A 21,384-nucleotide genomic window follows, 5' to 3' on the forward strand; every position below is an offset into this window, starting at 1 on the left:
AAAAAAGGTGTACAATGATTACAATTACAGAGATTAGAAATTGATTACAGGGACTACAGAAAGATTGCAGCAAGATTACAAAGATTACAGCAAGATTAAAAATAAATCACAAACGATTACAGAGATTGCAAGGTTTACAAAATTACGAAAATTACAAAAAATTACAGGAATTATAAGATTACAAATACATTACAAATGATTACATAGATTGCGAGGATTACAAAAAATTACAAAGATTGAAAGAATTCGAAAAGATTACAAGGATTACGGGGAGAATACAGAGATTACAAATATTACAAAGATTACAAAGATTCGCAGGGATTACAGATATTACATAGAGATTGCAACACGACGAAAGAGAATACACAAGATCGCAAAGAATGCAAAATATTACAACAAATACAAATTATTTCCAAGAATATATGAGATTGCAACAGCGATTAACCCCTGGACAAAAACGTATTAATCAAACCTTGAGCCGAAATGAGCAATTACATCGGAATTGAAAATGTCGATAGGATTAGAATCGATGCGAGTCGGTCCCCTGCCTATTTTATGCTAATGCTGGGAAACGTTGATACATTCATTTACATATCAGTAGTCGATAAAAATTCGAGTGCCGCTGATGTGAGTCGGTGGGTGGTTTGAACGTTTGTTACATATATATATATATAGGTATATAAATATATATATGTATATTATACGAAACAGTCTTGTCGACATGCGGTACAAAACTCGTTGCCGCATGATATTGCGGGGATCCTAAAACGCAGGTTGTACGCTTTAACCCTGCTTCACGTCCGCCCACGTCAATAAATTTGAGTCTCTTCGTGTCCCTCGCGCTAAGAGAGATGCACAGTACCTAAGTGAGTTTGAGGATCCGAGGAACGAGAGCACGACCGAAAAAACCACTTGATTTTGAAGATGCTTGAGCGGAGACTTCACTGGAATATTTAATCAACAATGATACTTTGAAAAACAATTTACCATCATTATTATTGCTGAGAAGAGTGAGATCGAAAAAATCATTCCACAAAAATTAAGTCCACGATTCTAATCATAGGATGCGTAAAAACATCAATTTCGCATTAGTCCGAATTTTCATGGCTCTTGATCTTTATCATTTCCATCATGAAAAATAGCTTTTTTACCTTAGTACACGATAAACATTTTCCTTATCCTATAAGTGTGACACAAATATTTACGATATTTAATTAATAATTAATTCAAAAAATTTGGCAGTTGTAAATTGAGCACAACTGCCATCGACGATTGTCGAAATTTTTGAGCTTAGAGACAGTTGGTCACCTCGTAGGTGACACGGCGAATCATTAAATAAATTTGTTCAAAATTTGTCTCGAAACAATTGACTTCGCGTTGAATTTAGCACTCCGAAAACCAGTGGAGACATTCGGTCTGGAGGCCACGCCGTATTTTTCATTTTCAGTTAAAATGAAGTTCAGATATGGGCAACGGGTTTTGGCTTGTGTGCAGACACATCGGCGGTGCCAAAACGTTCCACTGGCGACACCCAGATTCCGTGACCTAGACACTAAAAACACCAAACCATTGCAGACGAAGCTGCGCCATACGAGTGTAAAAGCAACAACCGCGGCTGCGGTTGAATTAATTGATTTAGTTCTCTGTAAAATAACGATTTCCAGACCTCATTGTGCCCTTCGCTATACAACGTATGCATGTCCCCTCCCTTCCGTTTTGGTCAATTAAATTTTTCTGAGGAAGTTTTTTACCGCCTCCTTCCATCGTCCAACGCCTTCTCTCTCTCTCTCTCTCTCTATCTCTCTTTCACTCGCGCGCTCCAAGAACGAGCTTTTGCTCGCCCCACGTCGTTAAGCCGCTCGTCATACGATTAGTCGCGATTTACGAGGTGCTCAGCTACCCCTGGAGGTATAAGTCCCCCCCCCCCCCCCCTCCAAGTGCAAAGGTACAAGCTGATGGCCAGATATCATATACCTACAGAACTATACTGTAAGAAAAATTTCGTCCATTTCTATGATCTATAATTTCATGTCAATCTGACACTTGTATCTATAACGCGGTACTAAAATTGTCGGATATGAATCTGAATCTAAGACTGTGTGCTGTCAATCTGACACTTGTATTTAACGTCAATCAAACACTGGTTGATGTCAAACTGACACTTGTATTCAACGTGCATCTAAGAATATCTGGTGTTAATCTAACACTTATATGTAATGTGCATTTACAATATCTGATGTCAATCTGACACTTATGCTTAATGTGAATCTAATATTATCTGATGTCAACCTGACACTTTTGTTTAATGTCCATCTAACAACATCCGATGTCAATCTGGCACTTATGTTTAATGTCCATCTAAGAACAGCTGATGTCAATCTGACACCTATGTTTAATATGAATCTAACAGTATCTGATGCCAATCTGACACTTATATTTAATGTGTATCTAACAATATCTGATGTCAATCTGACACTTATATTTAATGTGAATCTAACCACATCTGATGCCAATCTCACACTTATATTTAATGTGCATCTAACAATATCTGATGTCAATCTGACACTTATATTTAATGTGAATCTAACCACATCTGATGCCAATCTCACACTTATATTTAATGTGCATCTAACAATATCTGATGTCAATCTGACACTTATGTTTAACATGAATCTAACAGTATCTGATGTCAATCTGACACTTATGCTTAATGTGAATCTAACAACATCTGATGCCAATCTGATACTCGTATTTAATGTGAATCTAACAACATCTGATGTCAATCTGACACTTATATTTAATGCGAATCTAACAGTATCTGATACTAAATTTCCGAATTGACTAAGAAAATTGTCCACACCGGTCATTTTTAAAACCACATTTTTTTGCAACGGCACATTTTGTGCGATAAACACGATAAAACTACGACAAATGTGTCAAAAAAAAAAAAAAAAGAAAACAAATTATTATTACGAAATTAGAGTTTTTTGTTTAACTAATAAGTTACGCAAGTTTGTTGAACTTAAGAACATATGGATTTCTTGTTTTCCATTGTTAACAACGTAGTGTTATTGACGTGAAAAGTGCAGTCTCGTCGAAAATTTTGTTACATGCTGAAGGTGTCATAACGACAACAATTACCGAACATTTTTCAAGTCCTAAAGCTTACAATTAAATAAATATAAAATTATTACTACTAGGTTATTTTGTAACCTTCCCGTAACAGTAGAATCAGAATTGAAAATGCTGAATTTTATTCAAACAATCTCTTCGCAATACTGAGAAAAAAAAATTAAAAACCGTAGAAAAAATCAACGTCAATACTGAATTTATATTCGATTTCTAACATATGATAGTCTCGTGTGAATGGTGCTGCTTGGAAATTCATCACACTGAAAAACATGTAAATCAGTATCAGCGACAAGCCCCACCGCGCCGAACTCGTCCTTAAAAATCATCCCGTGAGGGTGAAAATGAAATATTCCGTTTTCACCGCAGAGAATGAGCGTGAAACTGTACGTTAAGCATTAAATATCTTGATACGCAAATCTCGACACCATCTTATAAAGAGCAACTCCCCGGGGGATAATTATAATTTATTTCGTGGGTAACATGGCTGTAATTATATTGTACATTAATTCAAGTGGCTTCAACACAGAAATGATACATTTTATACACTGAGAGAAATTCTTAGTTCCGGTTACCGCTCGGTTCTTGAGTATTTTCATTTTTTACCACAATCGAAAAATATAGTTCGAGGTAGAAAGTGAAAATTAGTTTTGTATCCGTTACCCGAAAGTCTAGTATCCGTTACTATTCCTTCTCATTACGATCGCTGTTGCTATATTTTCTTGCAACTGTTGCGAAAATTTAAAGCTTGTGCAACAATAAATTGACGTCAAAGCCTTATTTAACTAAAAAAGTAGAGTAAACCTCACAAACTGACTTTGCGTTGCAATAACCAAAAAAGGATCGACAATAGCGCAAAATGGTTAGGCGTACCTCGTTTTTCGTAATTCCAACAATATTGAAACAGTTTTTTCAACAATACCTCTTTTACCCAATTTTTCTAGCTACCGTAACAAATGAAATTTTTCTCAGTGAGCGGATTTGTACTCTCGCAATTTGTTCACGTATTTTCAAACTGTGCTATTTCCTCTTCGTTGCGTTATTCTGCATTGTATTTTAATTAATTTAGTTAATTAGTCCATAAATTTAACCCGAAACCCAAAGTAAGTCTAATTTAATCATCAAATATCGCCTTTGAAGACCCAGCGAAAATAGCTACTTCGTTCATTCCCATAATTCTTTGCTGCCAGTTACAGGCCGCAACAGATAAGCTAACAAACATCGTCAGACACCTTTGACGGTCCAATTAATTAACACGTTACCAAACGGCTTTGTAAACTGACTTCCCAGCTCCAACTGGACTAAGAAAGGGTCAGACACGGGTCGATTAACCATCCCCTACTTTCATCCCTCCCTTCGAGTCCCTATCTCGCTAGATCTCCGCCAGCTTATCGTTAGCCAGTTGTATTTCCGGTTCTCCGCTTGGCCATTGCCACTTCGTCACGTTTCCCGTATGATCGCCTGCTCACGATCCACCGGATGGTTTATTATTTCATTACACGGTTTGTATTATTATTTTTTTTTTTTTAATATTTCTTACATATCCACGTGGGTGTTTCTTTCCGTTTAAGTTTTACCTAACCATTTGGGTAACGACTAATTTTATTTAGGAAATATATTCGTCACTCAAATTGTTCTCAATTCTCTCTTTCTCAACGATCGATAACTTTCGATTTAAAACTATGGATTAAGAATTACCAAGAAATATAATGTCATAATTTCGTTACGAAGTTCTTGAGCTTTAATTATAAGTAATAGCTTTATTCTAATCAAGTTTTATGCAATTTTTATACATGAAATTTGTTTCGTTAACATTCAGATATTCTCGTCGAAAAAAAAAAATAATCGCCAAATTTTCATCAATTTTCGAATGAATTTACACGCTAGAGTTCCACCTACTTTTAAAACCGATATTTTAACCTAATATTGGGATTATAAGATTTCATAAAAATATAGCAATAGAAATTGTAGTCAGTACTTTACTTGTTATACAATGTTAATGTACGATTAAAAAAATTTTGATGAGTATGTCAACCGAGCCATTTGATCTGCGATCTTGCGAAATGTCTTGAAACAAATTCTTAGTTAGCATTATAATTCGAGAAATATTTCGTCATTAATTATTCCGAAACATTTTCATTTTTTAACAATTTTATAATAAATTTGGTAGAAATCGTTGAATTTTGATTACGAAGTTTCACCTTGAGTACGGAAAAACCTACGTTTATGCTATTAGAAAAATTGTAGCTAACTAATTTACCGTGGTGAATGCGGTAAATCTTTAAGGTCATATCTATCATGATTTAAATTTATGACGCAATACACGCTGTATTACGAGTATAGAGAATTATAAAATTCCTCTTAATATAACGTCCGCACTGCTAATACCGTTGTACATAAAACTGCAAAGAAAGAAAATATCTAAGTAAAATTAACTGTTATTCGCATTTTGTCGAGCCATATATTCCGGGTACTTGTATTTACTGCACGCATAGTAAATATGGTTGACTGCTATTTAAGATCATGTAGTACTACTACCTTTACCGACCGAGCAAACTCACCATGTTTCTTCGTATATTAAAACAGTTGAAATTTGAACCATTTTCGTTCGCTTGTTTATTTAATATAGGAAGAAAAAGGATGATTTTGCTCGGTCGGTAAAAGTAGGAGTACTACACGACCTTAACGTACCGCTACATTGGAATTCTGAACACTTTTACTTTATACATATATATTGCAAGTGTTGCCGAGCTTTAAAAATCACATTTAAACCACTGCTATCAAAAGTCAAATGGGTTTGTAACATGCATGGTGCATGAAAAAATATACGTCACGTGATTAACGATAAATGTATCCCGGATTGTGCTAAGCGTCAGAATTCAAGTGAACTCAAACCTATTTCTTCAGAGTCAGTGGAAACAATGAGATTACGATTAAAAATAGAATTCAGTTAACCTATGCGTAAAATTTCATACCCCGAGTACCTTGAAGCGAATAATTCTCGTGGTGAAATCGGAAAACTGATGCGATTGAAACTGTTGAAATAATTTCCTCAAGTCTTTCTCAAGTTTCGTATGCTATTATTGGCCAATTTTAATTTCGAAGTTTCAATGTTGGTTTAGAATCAGCGACTTGAAATGCTATATGAATATGAACTTCACCATAGTTGCGACTCTTTTGAAAATTAAATGTATCAAGTTGTATTCAAAAATTTCGAGGTAAAGTTTTATTTCCATAACGACCCAATAGTCTTTCGAAAACTGTACGTCAAGCTTCACAAACTCGACCTCATCCTCGAATTTCAAAATTCTGTGTTCATATTTGAATTCGACGACAGCGAAAATTGTTCAACGACCAATTTTGACGGGAATTTCAACACGTGTTAAATTTCTGTTGGTGAGCTCAGAATAAATAAGGTGAACGAGAGGAGAACCTAAACCCAAGTTTTCGGAAAATCGAAGCTATTGACCTTTCGGAACAAGAAGCCAATTGCTCATCACCGAAGACTTAAGTACCATAACGTAAAATGTCGAAACTCTGTCCACGGAACTTGTAGCTACGAAGTTTGAAGTCTGTAGAAAACTATACATATGCCTTAGTCCCTCAGACAGCGGAGAAAGCTTTCTTGAAACTTCTGAAGAGAGCTGATGAACTTTTTTGTCAACTGTCCGAAAAGCTTTCGCACATGTTATGCCTTTTTTGAGACTGTGTCCCGGATTAGTAACTCCCCTTGAACTACTCTATACCACATTCATAGAAGTATCGGAAAATTTCTCTGACGCGATGTTTTACACTAACGCTGTTAAACAAAGTCGTGTACAGTATTTTAGTATCTACATATATGTCAGAGCAGATATGTTGAGATCTGAGAAATAGTTGTGACTGACGAATCAGGCATGAAAAAATAATTATCACATGGTTGTGTTGGGAAAATTTTACCGATATCAAAGTAAATACAACTTGGAGCAAGCTGCGTGCTTTTGCTTTGTCACATTGAGCTAATTTATAGTATTGAGAAAAATTTCATTTGTTATAGTAACTAGAAAATTCGGTAAAATAGGTATCGTTAAAAAAACTGTTTGAATATTGTTGGAATTACGAAAAACGAGGTACGCGTAAACATTTTGCGCTATTGTCGATCCTTTCTTGGTTGTTGCAACGCAAAATCATTTTGTGAGGTTTACTCTACTTTTTTAGTTAAACAAGGCTTTAACGTCAATTTATTCTTGCACGAGCATTAAATTTTCGCAACAGTTGCAAGAAAATATAGTAATAGTGATCGTAATGAGAAAGAATGGTAACGGATACTAGACTTTCTGGTAACAGCTAGAAAACTAATTTTCATATTCTACCTAGAACTATATTTTTCGATGGTGATAAAAAATGAAAATAGTTAAGGACTGAGCGGTAATCGGAACTACTAATTTCTCTCAGTGTAGAAACGAGAGGAGGCAAACCCGGTTTTTCTAGGCCGAGCATAGGTTTGCGATATGAATACGGAAGATTAAAATACCGTTGCCTCCTTGATGCACACGATTCTTCATATAACATGAGTATATTACGCGTTTTTTCACGACGCACGCAATTGAGGTTAGGGTCGCGCAATGCCAATTTTTTTCGCGACAGCGCATGCGCGCAGTACAAAAAAGACGGTTTTTTATTCCTAGGACTTAAAAGTGGTCTTTTCAGTACTCCGCGTATGGTTATTCGTAAACTCAATCGACCGTCATAGACCGGTGTACTTTGTGTACGGAAAACACGCATTGGAAAAAGCGTATAACACGCTCGCGTTGTATAAGGAATATTTTCGAGTAGCGTATTTTGCACCATAAAACTGCACCTTCCGTTACATGCTAGAATCCAATACCCTGTGTTCCGAGCATGTTTCATCGAACACGGTGAATCGAAGGAGCATATCCCCTAAACTGACCCAGGCCAATCGAATACGTATACGATATGACGGCGAACGAATTGCTGGGATAAAAATAGCTTTCGTTTAATTCGTAGGGTGACTCGATTTGAGTGATGGGACGTAGAGCCTAGATGCGGGGGTTGGGAAATCACGCGAGTCGAGAGATAACCGAGCGGTGAAATAGGCAATGATGCAGGGCGATGGGCGCGCGAAAGCATTAGAATCGTTCTATAGGGACGCATAAGGCGAGAATCTGGGTCCCTCCTGGCGCCCCGAAGTTCGGGGGTGAGAGAGGGCCGTAATTTCCGGCAAGCATTAATGCACGCTTGCTTCGCCTCGTGTTGTTACGTCACACTTTCAGTCGATAAGCGGAAAACCGACCTGCTACTCGATTCTGAAGGTATCTAGATACAAGGAAAGGGACAAGGACCAACAGGCCAGACCCCATTATCTTGCACATGATTTATTGCGACGGACAATTTATGGTAGCGTCCTTCCAAGCTGGACTGCCGCAAACTAGATGGCCAGCTGTATGTATGAATATATAGTTGTTCGAACACTGAATAACTATACAAAGTGTATATGATTCTGTTTCCTCTTCGAGGTCACAAGGTTATAATAAACGCCCTCAAAGTGATCAATTTCAACTTGGCAAAATTCCACACATAGGTACTGTATCGTCACTGTTGCGAAGAAAAATATTCAATCATTGGAACCTCTGGAAAAAATTCTTCATGGTGTTCTCGATGTTTCCACGATGTATTAAGAAGATTGGAATTGCTCGAATTCCCGGTTAAAATCGATAAATCATGTTTTCTCTTCTCACAAATACTAAATAGAATACAATCAGAATATAGCTGTTGGTGATAAATGATTAAATTTTACGTCAACTCGACACGGTCTTATACTACTTACTAGTATTTCGTAGGTATCAGGCATTGGGAACACATACTTTAATATACGTATTACTGTAGATACTAAAGTATCTAAAAGTCCTGAATACTCCGTCATGATAGATGCTGTCTTTTTCCAGCATGGGTATCTGATATTTCTAATCTAAATATCTAAAACTTATAATATTTTTGCAGTCCAAGTGATAAATGTTTCCCAAGTCGCGAATAACGTTATAATTTGTAAAAACATTCGTCCAATTAGCGTAACGCTAGTCTTGGGAAAATAATTAAAATAGAAGAAAAAGAGAGCTGAGATGATTCCTCGACGTGGTTTATGCAAAATTTTTACCACTGTTATACTCTTTTTATACACTTCTGGAAAGTGCTGTAGGACTTTCCACTTACCGTACTTGATGCGCACTGGTTGTGAGTGCAATTTCCCTAATAGCACACACCCTTTCCTATTGGGCACAATGTAGGGAAATTGCACTTGTTGGTGAGCATCAAGCGCATTATGTAAAAGCTACTGACTGTGTTTATAGCGTACTGACAAAGAGTATGAGGCTACAGAAGAACGCTATTGTTGCGAGTCGACGCACTTGAAGTTATCGTTCCATTTCAGATTTTCATAAATCTGTACCACCCGTCATAGTTAAATTACACCGTTATTCTAATCTGAAGATTTTTTCAGATTTCTCCTTCATAATAGACTTCTGGAAAAATATGAGTTTTCTCCGGCTGATTTTCACCTCTAACTCGACTTGCTGAGAAATAGTTAAAAATACGATAATTCGGAATTATTCGATTTTTCAATCAAAAATAAAGTTCCGAAAGCATAATAGATGGTGCACGATAAGATTTCTTTACAGAAACTTTCTAGAATATCTTAAGAAAACTCGCAAACATTATTAGGATGATTCAAACTTTCGGAATGATACAGAATTTTTCTAAAAACTAGCTACATCTCGATGCAGGTATTTCTGATAAATATGATAAGAATTTTTTGAACGTTTTTTCACGTTCCGTGCCCTTGCATCGGATTCGTGCTAACTTCCTCACAACCAGGTAAATTTATATACACTAGTTGTGTATTTACCATTGTGGATCTGGAAAACTTGGAAAAGTCGGAAAATTTCACACTCTAAGATTATTGGCAACCCTGTTTGTCTGTTTGTTTTTCCTAAATGACACGCAAAACGAAGATCGCTGACTATTCCAGGTTTTCCTCAAGAGTGTTCCGTGAGTGCGTTTTATTTGCCACATTTTGGAAATGAAATTTTTAAAAGAAACTGCCGATTGGCTGATTTTTAAATATTGACCAACCATCTGAGCTGTTCATTTTAAATCAGAAAATCTGAAAATCTCTGAGGAAATCTCAAGACTAACAACGAAATCTCTAAAAATGGTTTGTGAAATCAAACCATAACAGACTAAAAATCAACCAATTCTGAGGTTCCTGAGAAAATAAGTACCAATTAGATAGCGTCTACAATTTTCAAACGTATCTGTTTGACAAGTTAGTGGTCCTAAATATTAAAAATAAAAACATGTTATGTGAGTAAAAGTTCGAAATATCTTTATGCTTACAATTCAGATTCTAGGATATAAATCTGTCCGTGTAGCCTCGATCTTTCGATAATTATCATTATACATTTGTAGGAAAATTGTCCATGCTATAAAGCGAAAAAATGATATATATTATGTATTCCTGTATTTCTTGAGTTTCAATACCGTCAAACGTCACTTTTGAAAATTAGAAACATGAAAAATTATTGTGGCGCAATTGAGAAATCTACACCCGTATTCATTGAGGAACAAGGATTCCTTGTTCATGAAACGTGAAATGAGAACAAGGAATCCTTGTTCCTCAAGGAAGGACTATGAATACGGGTGCTAAAGAATCATTTTAGCGCCATTCAATGAAATATTCGTCTGATAGGTTGGCAACGCTGCTAACAACATCCTTGCAGGGAATTTCGTTCTTCGTTCTAGAGTTGGCAGCGGATTTCGCATCGCGCGTAGTTGAATAAAATACCACCAGGGGGCAGGCGTCGAACGCATGCGTGGGCTCCATCGTTGAATCGGCGCCGCATCGGGAGACAAGGGAGAAACACCGAGCCGCCATTTTGTAAAGTGTGTGTTTGGTTCGTCTCGGGTCGTAAAGTTGGTTTTCGGTCGTCTATTGTTCCCGTCGTAAAGGGGAAACGGTTTCTCCTTTAGATGCAGAACCGTTAGCGAAGCGTACTTTTCACGATGACTCAGTTTTTACCGCCGAATTTACTCGCGTTATTCGCTCCGCGAGAACCGATACCGTACCTTCCACCCGCCAACAAGCTACCCCACGAAAAGAAGAATGGAGGATATATCGGGGTTGGAGCTTTTCTCAAGTTCTTTGAGGTCAGTATACACCAGGTTACAAATCCCGCCTGATATTTATCTCATCGCCGAGGCGGCACGCGTCAAAATTTACACTCATACCCACCGTCCACAAAGCATCAAAGATTGGCGACTCTAAAACCGCACCTCTCAATCTACGCGGTCGTAAAGTTCCTACCCACATTTACAATGCGCCTAACGAAGCTTTTAAGAGGAGTGCTCGGAATTGATCAACTCGCAATTGATTCAACTCGCTCCACGTCTGAGCACGCATTTTTCTCTTCACTTGTCCATACATCCTCATTCATCGCTGTCAACGAAATGTCACTCCGAATGACTAGATGAAAATTATAGTTTTACTATAGTTGAGACTTATCATCTGTCTGTATGAATTTGAACAGTTTTCTAATGTATGAAATAAAACATAACCGTTAATTACAAAGCTGAAATTAGTTACGTTACCGCATCGAAGCGTTGAAACAACAATTACTATTTTGGACCTTTAGAGTAAATGGAAAAGTTCTTTGTGCTTTATTAATGGTTCTCTAAATTTGAGGAAATCATCGAGTTATAAAATAATGAGTTTTTATAAAAATGCATTATTACAGTAACGTTATAAACTTTAGCCTGTTCTTTAACTGGAATGAGGATGGTTGCACCTACTATTTTCGCGCAAGTTTTTTCAGCTGTATTTGCGTCACAGAGTAAACCTACATGGATCGTTTTAGACATGTACAGTCCATACACGGTTACTGGCAAGTGTAACCATATGCAAATCGCACAATAACTCATTCATATGTATTTTGTAAACCTCTAAAGATGACAGAAACTGTCCACATAATTTGCACCTCATGTGTATGTGGTTATGAATACCAACCTACGATAAAACATAAAGATTCTTATTACTATATGACGGAAGGATAGCTTATTCTATTCTCAATCAAAAATTTTCCCCCATCAAATATTTGGAATGTTCGAAATTACTACATCATTTTTTTTTTTTTTTTTTACACATTCAGAGTTAAACTTGTGATCATTTTTCAAAATCATGATATCATATGTAGAGAATACGTAGATCCAATATTGAGTATAACGTATCGTTCCAACTTTCCATATCGCCTTGAATCGCAATTACGTGTACTTTATATCAATTATTAACCTGTACTGTAGCAGAAAGTACAAGTTATATATGATATTGAAGTGAGCGAAATTTGCCAGTAATTAGATACTGTAAAATTGGAGTTACGTTAATGTAATGGTACATTTTTAAGAATTATTTTTGCAGAATTTAATACAAGTCGTATAATATCTGATGAATCATTTAGGTTTGATGAAGTCTGCTTATGTTTTAGAATCCAAAAGATACTCCGCCTCCAGTACGTGTTGAGACTCGTGAAGAACGACTGGAACGCCGTAGAAGAGAACGGGCAGAACAAGTTGCCTATAAACTTGAACAAGAAATTGCTGTTTGGGATCCAGCGGGCATTCCCAATGTCACTGCCGACCCTTTCAGAACCCTCTTTGTAGCACGCATAGTAAGTGAATCGTGATTGATGTGCGTGTTCTGTATTTTCAGATGTAATCAAGTTGTGGTTTAACCTATTCACAACTTGTTTCCATTAAGTGATGCGATACACACGTATTTAACTTTTTACAGAACTACGATACTTCGGAATCCAAGCTTAGAAGAGAATTTGAGGTTTATGGTCCTGTAAAGAAAGTAAGTTGCATAATACATAATTGCTTATGTAAGCGTGAAATTCTTTTTTCTTGATATTGGAATGAAGATCAAGAAAATACACACGAGTGAACTTTTCAATCTAAATTTACACTTTTCAGAATTTGCTCAAAACCATAAACGTACTATAGTTTTTTGTACTGACTTTTGAATCTACATGAAATAGCAGCACTTGATAAGTAGCGAAAACGTGAAATAAATTTTTAAATTCTAATTCTTTTGTAACAGGTTTTGAATACTAAACACGTGGAAATTTTCTGTAATAATTAATGAATGTTTTATTACAGATTGTGGTAATCCATAATACAATCAATGGCAAGCCGAGGGGTTATGCGTTCATCGAATACGAACACGAGAGGGACATGCACTGTAAGTAACCGGGTGAAAAAACAGCCCTCTCAAAAGTCTCTATTGCCCTCTAGTAAGAAACTCGATATTTCCTAAAATCACATCCAGATAGTATAGTTGGGCTGGGCTATAGTTAGACTATGTATTTCCATTGATACTAAACCTGAACGGTAAAGGGGGTCTCGCCATACATCCGTGCAGGACTACTACTGTCTACTAAAAATACACATATGGTAAACGAATCACAAAAAACAATATTGGCTGTCTTGATTAATACAGTTTTTATCTTGTTCTTGGTACAGCGTGGCGGCCGCTGCCGGCAACTAGTGCCGTTCACTATTCCATGCAAAATCCCTGAACCTGCCTGATATGATAGGTTTGTATGTGTGGTAAGATCCAACATACAACAACGTTTGTTAGATTCTATGCTTACCCTGTTTACCTTACCTGGTTCAGTTTCATTTTAATGTCTGAATGAGCCAGATGGAAAAATTGAAAAAAGAAAACCACCAAAAACACTCGTCAAACTAGTTAGCCCTTGTTCACGTAAAATTTAGGAACACCCTCCCCTCATAATATACCTAAAAATATATTTGAAAGAAAAATGCTGTGCGCTGAATTGGTGTTCCACATCGAAATTGTTCAACTTTTTAAAAACTGACAAATAAACAGAAGGAGGTTCAGGGACGTGGTCAATGGACATTTATCGCTTATATCACCAATATCGCTTTCTCACTAGACTGAAAGAATCATCTTTCTTATTCTACCTAGTCGATGTCTTTTTAAAGATTTTGAAACACTTATTTGAATTATACTCAAGTCGAGGACATGGGTCACTCATAAGCCAACTCAAATTTTAAGGGCAAGGAAGACAGAGCAAGCCTATATATAAAAATATACTTGTCATATTAAAACTTTTGCTGAGATAATTGAACCGTCACATGCTGAATGCTATATATTTATATAAAGCATTGATAAATCAGATAAAAATCATTGAATATTTATTTTTGAAATTGAATGAAATCTCTCGCTTGTAAACGTTGGATTACTGTATGAAAGTAACATTGCGTTATCCCACGATGTCTTACAGTAGTTTTTAAAATTTTGTTTTCACATTTCAGCCTGAACAAGCTTGTTTTTCTGTGCCTTGAAATGGGTACTAATTGTACAACTAATAATACTGGCGTGGATGACTCGTGTCCTTAATGAATTCAAGACTCGCAACTAAAATTCAATTCTGTGGACATAGAATGGTTTTCTACGTGAAAAAAATGTCCTTCCACTGCAGATATTACCATTTTTATTAAACCGGCACGTTAACAAAGCCATGTTGATATAAATAACACCAAAGTAATTGCAATGATCGAAAATATAGAGTACTTGTGTTGTAGCTGCTAACAGGGCTGGTAGCAAGTTTACATTGTCACGTTTTCTTTTATGATAAATGGGCACATTGGTTACAGCGTTATTCAAATTTTCAGGTCCTTGATATTACATAAAACTATAATCTATCCTAAAAATGTTTTATACTTCCGTAAAATCTAAGATGAGCTTGTAAATGAGCTTGCAGACACCAAAATATCGAGTTGATTCAATTACTGAAAACGCAACACACCGGACTGTTATCATTACTACAAAATAAAAAGCACTTATAATGACTGCTGCTACCAGCTGTGTGAAAACACAAGATATTTCAAACTAATCATGACAGCAAAACTACGTAGTAATTGTCATTTTTCGGATACCAATCCAGTGATATGTTCCAATTTCTGTATGGAATACTAATTAACCGTACATTGCTTTTTTTTTCAAACAAAATTTCACTTCCCACCCCCACCCCCAGAGTGTCTTAACAAAACAAGTGTATGTATGAGTAAGTAGAATGGTTCTGTGAGCAGATGCCTTTTTAGGAAGAAATATTAGAAAGGAAGAAAAAGAAAGTAACGAGAACATAGAAAAGAAATGGGATAGAACGATTTAAATCGCCCATCAATTTAATGTAATGTTAAACTCGAGTACAAGTTAGAAGTATAAATTATTAAAATAAATGCGCACGGTTTGGTTGTAAGTAAAAATAATATAAAGCGCACCAGGTAAAAAAACAAAATAATCTTCTCTGGAGATTGAGCGAACATACGAAGACTGGGCACCTTCCCAATGAATAGCGTACGCGCTGGCCTACTACTCTATCCCCGCGAGTCACTTACAAGTTCGATTCACGATTAAAAGTACCTAGAGTTTGTGTTAACTTCCGTACGTAAGTAGCCGCGGTAGGTATTTTTTGTATCTGCTATACTTTTTTGACAAAATGAAGTAACCTACTAGAATTAAGGTCTTGTGGCATCTACGCGTTCATAGATGACTTTATTATATTCATCTTCGCTAGCGCATTGTAATTTTTCACAAGTAGACTAAGGCAAAAAAAACTTTGCTGGAAAACAGTCCGAAATTCTGTATTAACATTCAATAATCTTTTTCAACGATTGCAAAAGCGTAGCGAAATCATACAGAATATATTCTCAGATTTCCTTCGCGCCCTGCACTCGTATTCATAACCTGTGTCAAATATAGAATATTCTGACTAATTCCGACTTTTTTACTATGTTCTACTTTCCGAAATATTACATGAGACTTCCAGACAATATAATAACATGTCAATCATCTAAACGAATAAGAGCCTCATCTCCTTTATTGTTGATGAATAATACATACGTATAATTATCCTAGTAGTCATTGGGTAAGATGACTTGAATGCGAAGACGTGTTGGTTCTTAAAAAAAAAATCTATTGGAGAAAATGTATAAAATTTCCAGCTCCCCGTTCTACGTAGGTATCATTAAAAAAAGGCACAATTATTTCTACCTGAGTAGGGGCATCGAATCAAATTTAGAAATCAATTCGAAATGATAAAAAAGATTCCTAAATTCCGACGCGTTCGTTAGAACAGAAAAACAATAAAACAACATTGCAGGCCGTCTGAATGAATTTTTCCATCATTATAATCATTATTCATACTGCATATATTTTATAAAAGAAAGAACAAACGTGTATGAAATGATCTATTTGTTTGATCAATTGAACTTTCTTTACGTGGGTACAGCTCAGTAATCTGATGGTTGTAAAGCCACAGTGAAAAACTTTATGCTGTGTAAGGTTATTTATTCAAATTATCGAGAAAATTTTAGGTAGAGAAAATTTGCTCCCACTCAGGTACGTGTGAAATTGTTGGATCTTTTGAAAACGAACTATTAATCATTTTAGCTGCGTATAAACATGCGGATGGTAAGAAAATAGATGGTCGAAGAGTGTTGGTTGATGTGGAACGAGCAAGGACAGTTAAGGGTTGGCTACCTAGGAGACTTGGTGGTGGTCTTGGGGGTACCAGAAGAGGCGGTCCTGATGTCAATATCAAACACTCCGGAAGAGAAGACAACGAACGTGAAAGAGAACGTTATCGGCTTGAAAGAGAACGAGAAGCCACTGGGCGTGGCCTTGATAGAGACAGGTGACTTCCACGAAATTAACTTTGCAAATAGTGATTTATATTCAAATTATCTTTTTTAAAAGACTTGAATAAGTACTGGTGTGTTGTTCTGGGGACATTTTATCATCTAAATCTTACAGCGGATAACTCGCATTCGAAAATGAAAGTAAGCAAAACTTGAGCAACGTTTCTATGTAACAAAATATTACCAGTTTTCCCTGTTTTGGTGTGTGAAACAAATTTTTTTTCACAAAAATCTTTAAAATGGAATATTTGCAAAATTTCAAAAACTTGTGATGAACGACCTGATCTGTACCCTATGCCAACCACTTTTGCTTCTACTAGCTGTAACTAAGTTTAACGAAGTCATTCTAACTTTAAATAGTGCACCAGTTTACTTTGGAATATAAAAACGTCTGCTGTAAGAAAGTTCTAACAGATGAAATATTCGATTACGAGTTACAGAAAAATTAATCGGTTACTTTTTCTTGCATACTATTTGAAAAAACTGCACGTTACTGGGGAAAAAAGTAAATATATTTATGGTGAAATGGACGATGAGCAACGAAGGCATCATTTTGCATACTCTTCATTGTACTGTCGTCTTGATTTTTATACTAATCGAATGAACCTTGTTTTTTAAGGGATCGCGACCGTGGCTTGGACCGAGAGCGTCGAAGATCGCGGGACCGTAAACGGAGATCCCGCAGCAGATCTCGTGATCGCAAACGTAGACGCAGCAGAGAGCGTGTTCCTGACCCTGACATCGAAGAGATTGAAAGAGAAGAGCGGCCTCGTGAAAGGCGAGAACGCGACCGAGATCGTGATCGAGAACGCAAACGCAGGAGATCCCGCAGTAAAGATCGCGAACGCGATAGAGAGCGCAAACGTGATCGACGAGATCGTGATCGAGAGCGCAAAGAGCAACGCAAAGATCGCGGTGATCGTGAAGACGAGGACGTTAAAGAAGTTCGCATTAAGGAAGAGCCACTCGATGGTAAGCGTAGTTATTTGCTATTGCTGGGTTTACTCATCGGCAAGTTTTGAATATATTGCAGGGTATTATATGTCAATTCTAAGGTAACAAATCTACTGTGGCTTAGCTTTCAAGATTTTACCAAGTTCCAAATTCGGTGAAACTCACTTTCAAATTAGAAACAACCAGGGTATTTGTTAATCTAAACTTTCAGCAATGCTATGAAAATGTCCCCGAATGTCGGCTGTACTTAAGGAGTTTCAGAGAATTTGTCAGGCTCGTAAAAATTCGAAACAGTGAATCGACGTACTCCTTCAATGAGTTTTGTTCTCTTCTTTCTGTCACCTAGGAAGTTAAATGATTGTAGATATTGATCTTGGAGAAAATGAAGCTCATATTCCTCGTAGGTCTGAATTCTTCCAATCACTGCAAATAAAAAGTTTCAGGACTAATAAAAAACGAAACTACTTGTACGAACTCTTTGGAATAACCCTGCATGATATATTTTGAGATTAATTCGACTTCTGCCGTCGGTGAGATATTTTTTAATTTGTCATTCTCCTTCGCAGATTATCCGGACTATAGTAATAATTACACAACAGCATACAATGAAGCCGCTGTTAAATACGAAGATGAACATGAAGAAAAATATCGAATCCCTGACGGAGATAGTAATGGTCGCCCTGATCAATCCCAATATAACAATTATGAATCAGGCCAAGATTATTAAGCTGTTTAATTCAATTTACGTTGCTCGAATGATGAAATATTTGAAAAGGATCACCTCTCTTCTATACTTCTTATTGTACCTATAACTAGATCGCAATGTTTTATCGAATACTTAAACCTCTGGTGTGAAACGCTCTTACATTACGCTAAATCGTAAGCTGGCAAGGACGAAATATTCACATCTTTGTTGTGTTTTACCACTACGTTATCGTATAGTTACGCGACGTTTTGATCAATTTCAAACGAAGCTAAAATAGGATTACTTTGCAACTCGTTTATTTCGAACTTTGTAACAGGCATTGGCGTGCAGACACCTAAATCAATTCAAATAGATCAAGCAATTGTATTTACTAATTAATTAATGAGGCATCGTTCGGTATGTATATAGGACTATATTCTATCATTTGAACTATTGACATTGACTACTGTATGTAGCTTATTAATACATATAGAAATAAAATGTGATTGCTATTTCTGGACTGGCTTATCTCCGCGGTTGATGATCATTTTTTTTTTTTTTTTTTTGTTATTCTTGAATCAATTAATAAGAACATTGATCAAATTTAGTATACGATCAGAAAAATTGCTAATATATAATGTATATCAATACTTCATTTGTAATACATAAACCATTTATATCCCTGAGAAACTACTTATGGCCAATTCGACTTACAGAAAGAGCGCGCACCGAGTGCAATTTTCCTAGTTTCCTAGCGTTTCCATTGTTGAAAACTAGGGAATTACACTCTGAGTCAGTTCGCACGTTTTCTCTCGGTGGAATTCGATATTAGTTAAAAAATCAATACACTTTTATACACTCACATACACTGTACTCACCATATTTCTACAAAATATCTATAGACACAATAGAGAAACGTCGATGTTCAAAGAAATACTTTGTGAATTTTCGAGTTTTCGTGCGAGGTTTATATTTGTATAAATAAAAACTGATTATTATTATTATTAATAATTTTTTTTTTTTTTTGCACTTCGCACAGTACAATCGGTGACAACCAATTGAAAACGGTGCCGTTTTGTCTTGTTAAAACTAAGTGTTGCTTCACTACTTTTTAACCAATAGAAAGATCGCTGAGCTAGAGAAACCGCAATTTGTCCGCACCGGGTCAGATTCGGATTATAGCGGCGGTTTCAACTCTGCACAATGAGTACAATTTTCCCAGTTTTTAACCAATAGCAGATGCGAGATTCTTGGAAAATCGCACTCACTGCGCACCAAGTGCAGTCAGTGATACCGCTATTAAAGTTTAGTATTATTTTACCGAGAATTCGAATCAGATTAGAGTTAATTCAAAATTGATGCATAATCACAGAAAAATACAGGATAACACATCAAAACCTATAACTATGCAATAATAAACGTCAAAAAAATTAGGAAAGCCATGTATTCTTAAGAAATAAAATAGCGTTTATTAAAACAAAAAATATTATCGTAGCATAATTTTTCATTTTTGTGACAAATCGTCTGTAGAATTTTTGCAGAAAATGAGAGAGCACTGTAGTGTAACAATAGTACAGATGTTCCGAATGGTAAATTGAAATCATCATAAGAACCAATAATCATAATGGTATCAAATTTGTTCTTTAAATTTTACCAAATTAATTACCACACTCTGATATGTCAACTAAAAAGTTTGAAGAAGATTTAAGTAGAATAAGTAGAGTATTGTAACTCAAAAGGGAATCAATTATGAAAGCTTTACTACTAGACGTAAATTTTCCATTTGAAATAGAAAATGATTCAATTAGTGAAAAAAACGAGCCTATGAACATTCAACTTAAAATTTGAATATTAATATTTAAACTGATCAATTTGATCTGTTATCCACGAAAAATATCTCCAAGTATTATCTAATATAATATGTACTGTACGTATTTTCTATTCGATGCGTATGCAACAAGACAAAAAATCTCGAAAATAGTAATGAGAGTGATATGTAAAACGGTAGAAAAGGCAAGCTGACATCCGATTGACGTAAATTGTAAGATACGAGTTCAGGGTATAGAGTGTACAGAAAGTACAGGTCAAATAAGGTTGGCGCTATTAAACGTAAGTTGCTCATCTGGGGGTCGATTATGTAATATCACATTTCCCACCACCCAAGCATTCTGATTGGTTCACAACGTTTAATCAGAAAATTAGAATGCTTGGATGGTGGGATATGTGAAAAGTGAAATTACATAATCGACCCCCTGAAGCGCACGGTCGTGTATACAGGTCTGGGTACTCCGTCTAAAAACCTGTGCCTCTAACTGAGGCCGATATTTCCAAATTTCGCCACGTCGCTAGTAACGGAGGGGCATGCGCGCATTACAGCCCCGCCACGGTCTATATCGCTCTGTCTCTGTCACACACGTGCCCCCGAGATTGCAGCGCTCCGCGCTTTTGCGACCAATGTGGGAAACGTGTGCCTCAGACAGATGCACACTGTGGGGTATACGAAATATGTGAGAGTGCTCAGACCTGTATATACGACCGTGCCCTGAAGTTAGTTAGATATAAGTGTAACTGTGTATCTTACTTCACATTCAATTTTGTATCAATCAGCGCTACGTCGGTTATCCTACGTACCATTATTTGACTAGATTTTGAACGCGCCGTCCATTAGAGTGTGCCCTTCTTCTATACACTCCGTATTTCAGGGAGTAACACGTGCAGCAAGCAGTGAAAGCAGCAGCAGCTGGGCTGCGATGTCGTGTCGTAACGAAAATACGAACTTCGAGAATCGGTCGTCAGAGGTGTGACGCGTCGTGTGTCGCGTGTTGCCACATCACCACCAA

General features: G+C 36.4%; 1 pseudogene; it reads left to right on the top strand.

Moving 5' to 3' along the window:
• Positions 1–11,021: 11,021 nt before the first annotated feature.
• On the top strand, positions 11,022–19,056 carry LOC124186554 (annotated as a pseudogene).
• Positions 19,057–21,384: the final 2,328 nt, after the last annotated feature.

This window comes from Neodiprion fabricii, chromosome 7 (genome assembly GCF_021155785.1).
Source record: "Neodiprion fabricii isolate iyNeoFabr1 chromosome 7, iyNeoFabr1.1, whole genome shotgun sequence".
In the NCBI taxonomy this organism is placed as follows: Eukaryota; Metazoa; Arthropoda; class Insecta; order Hymenoptera; family Diprionidae; genus Neodiprion; species Neodiprion fabricii.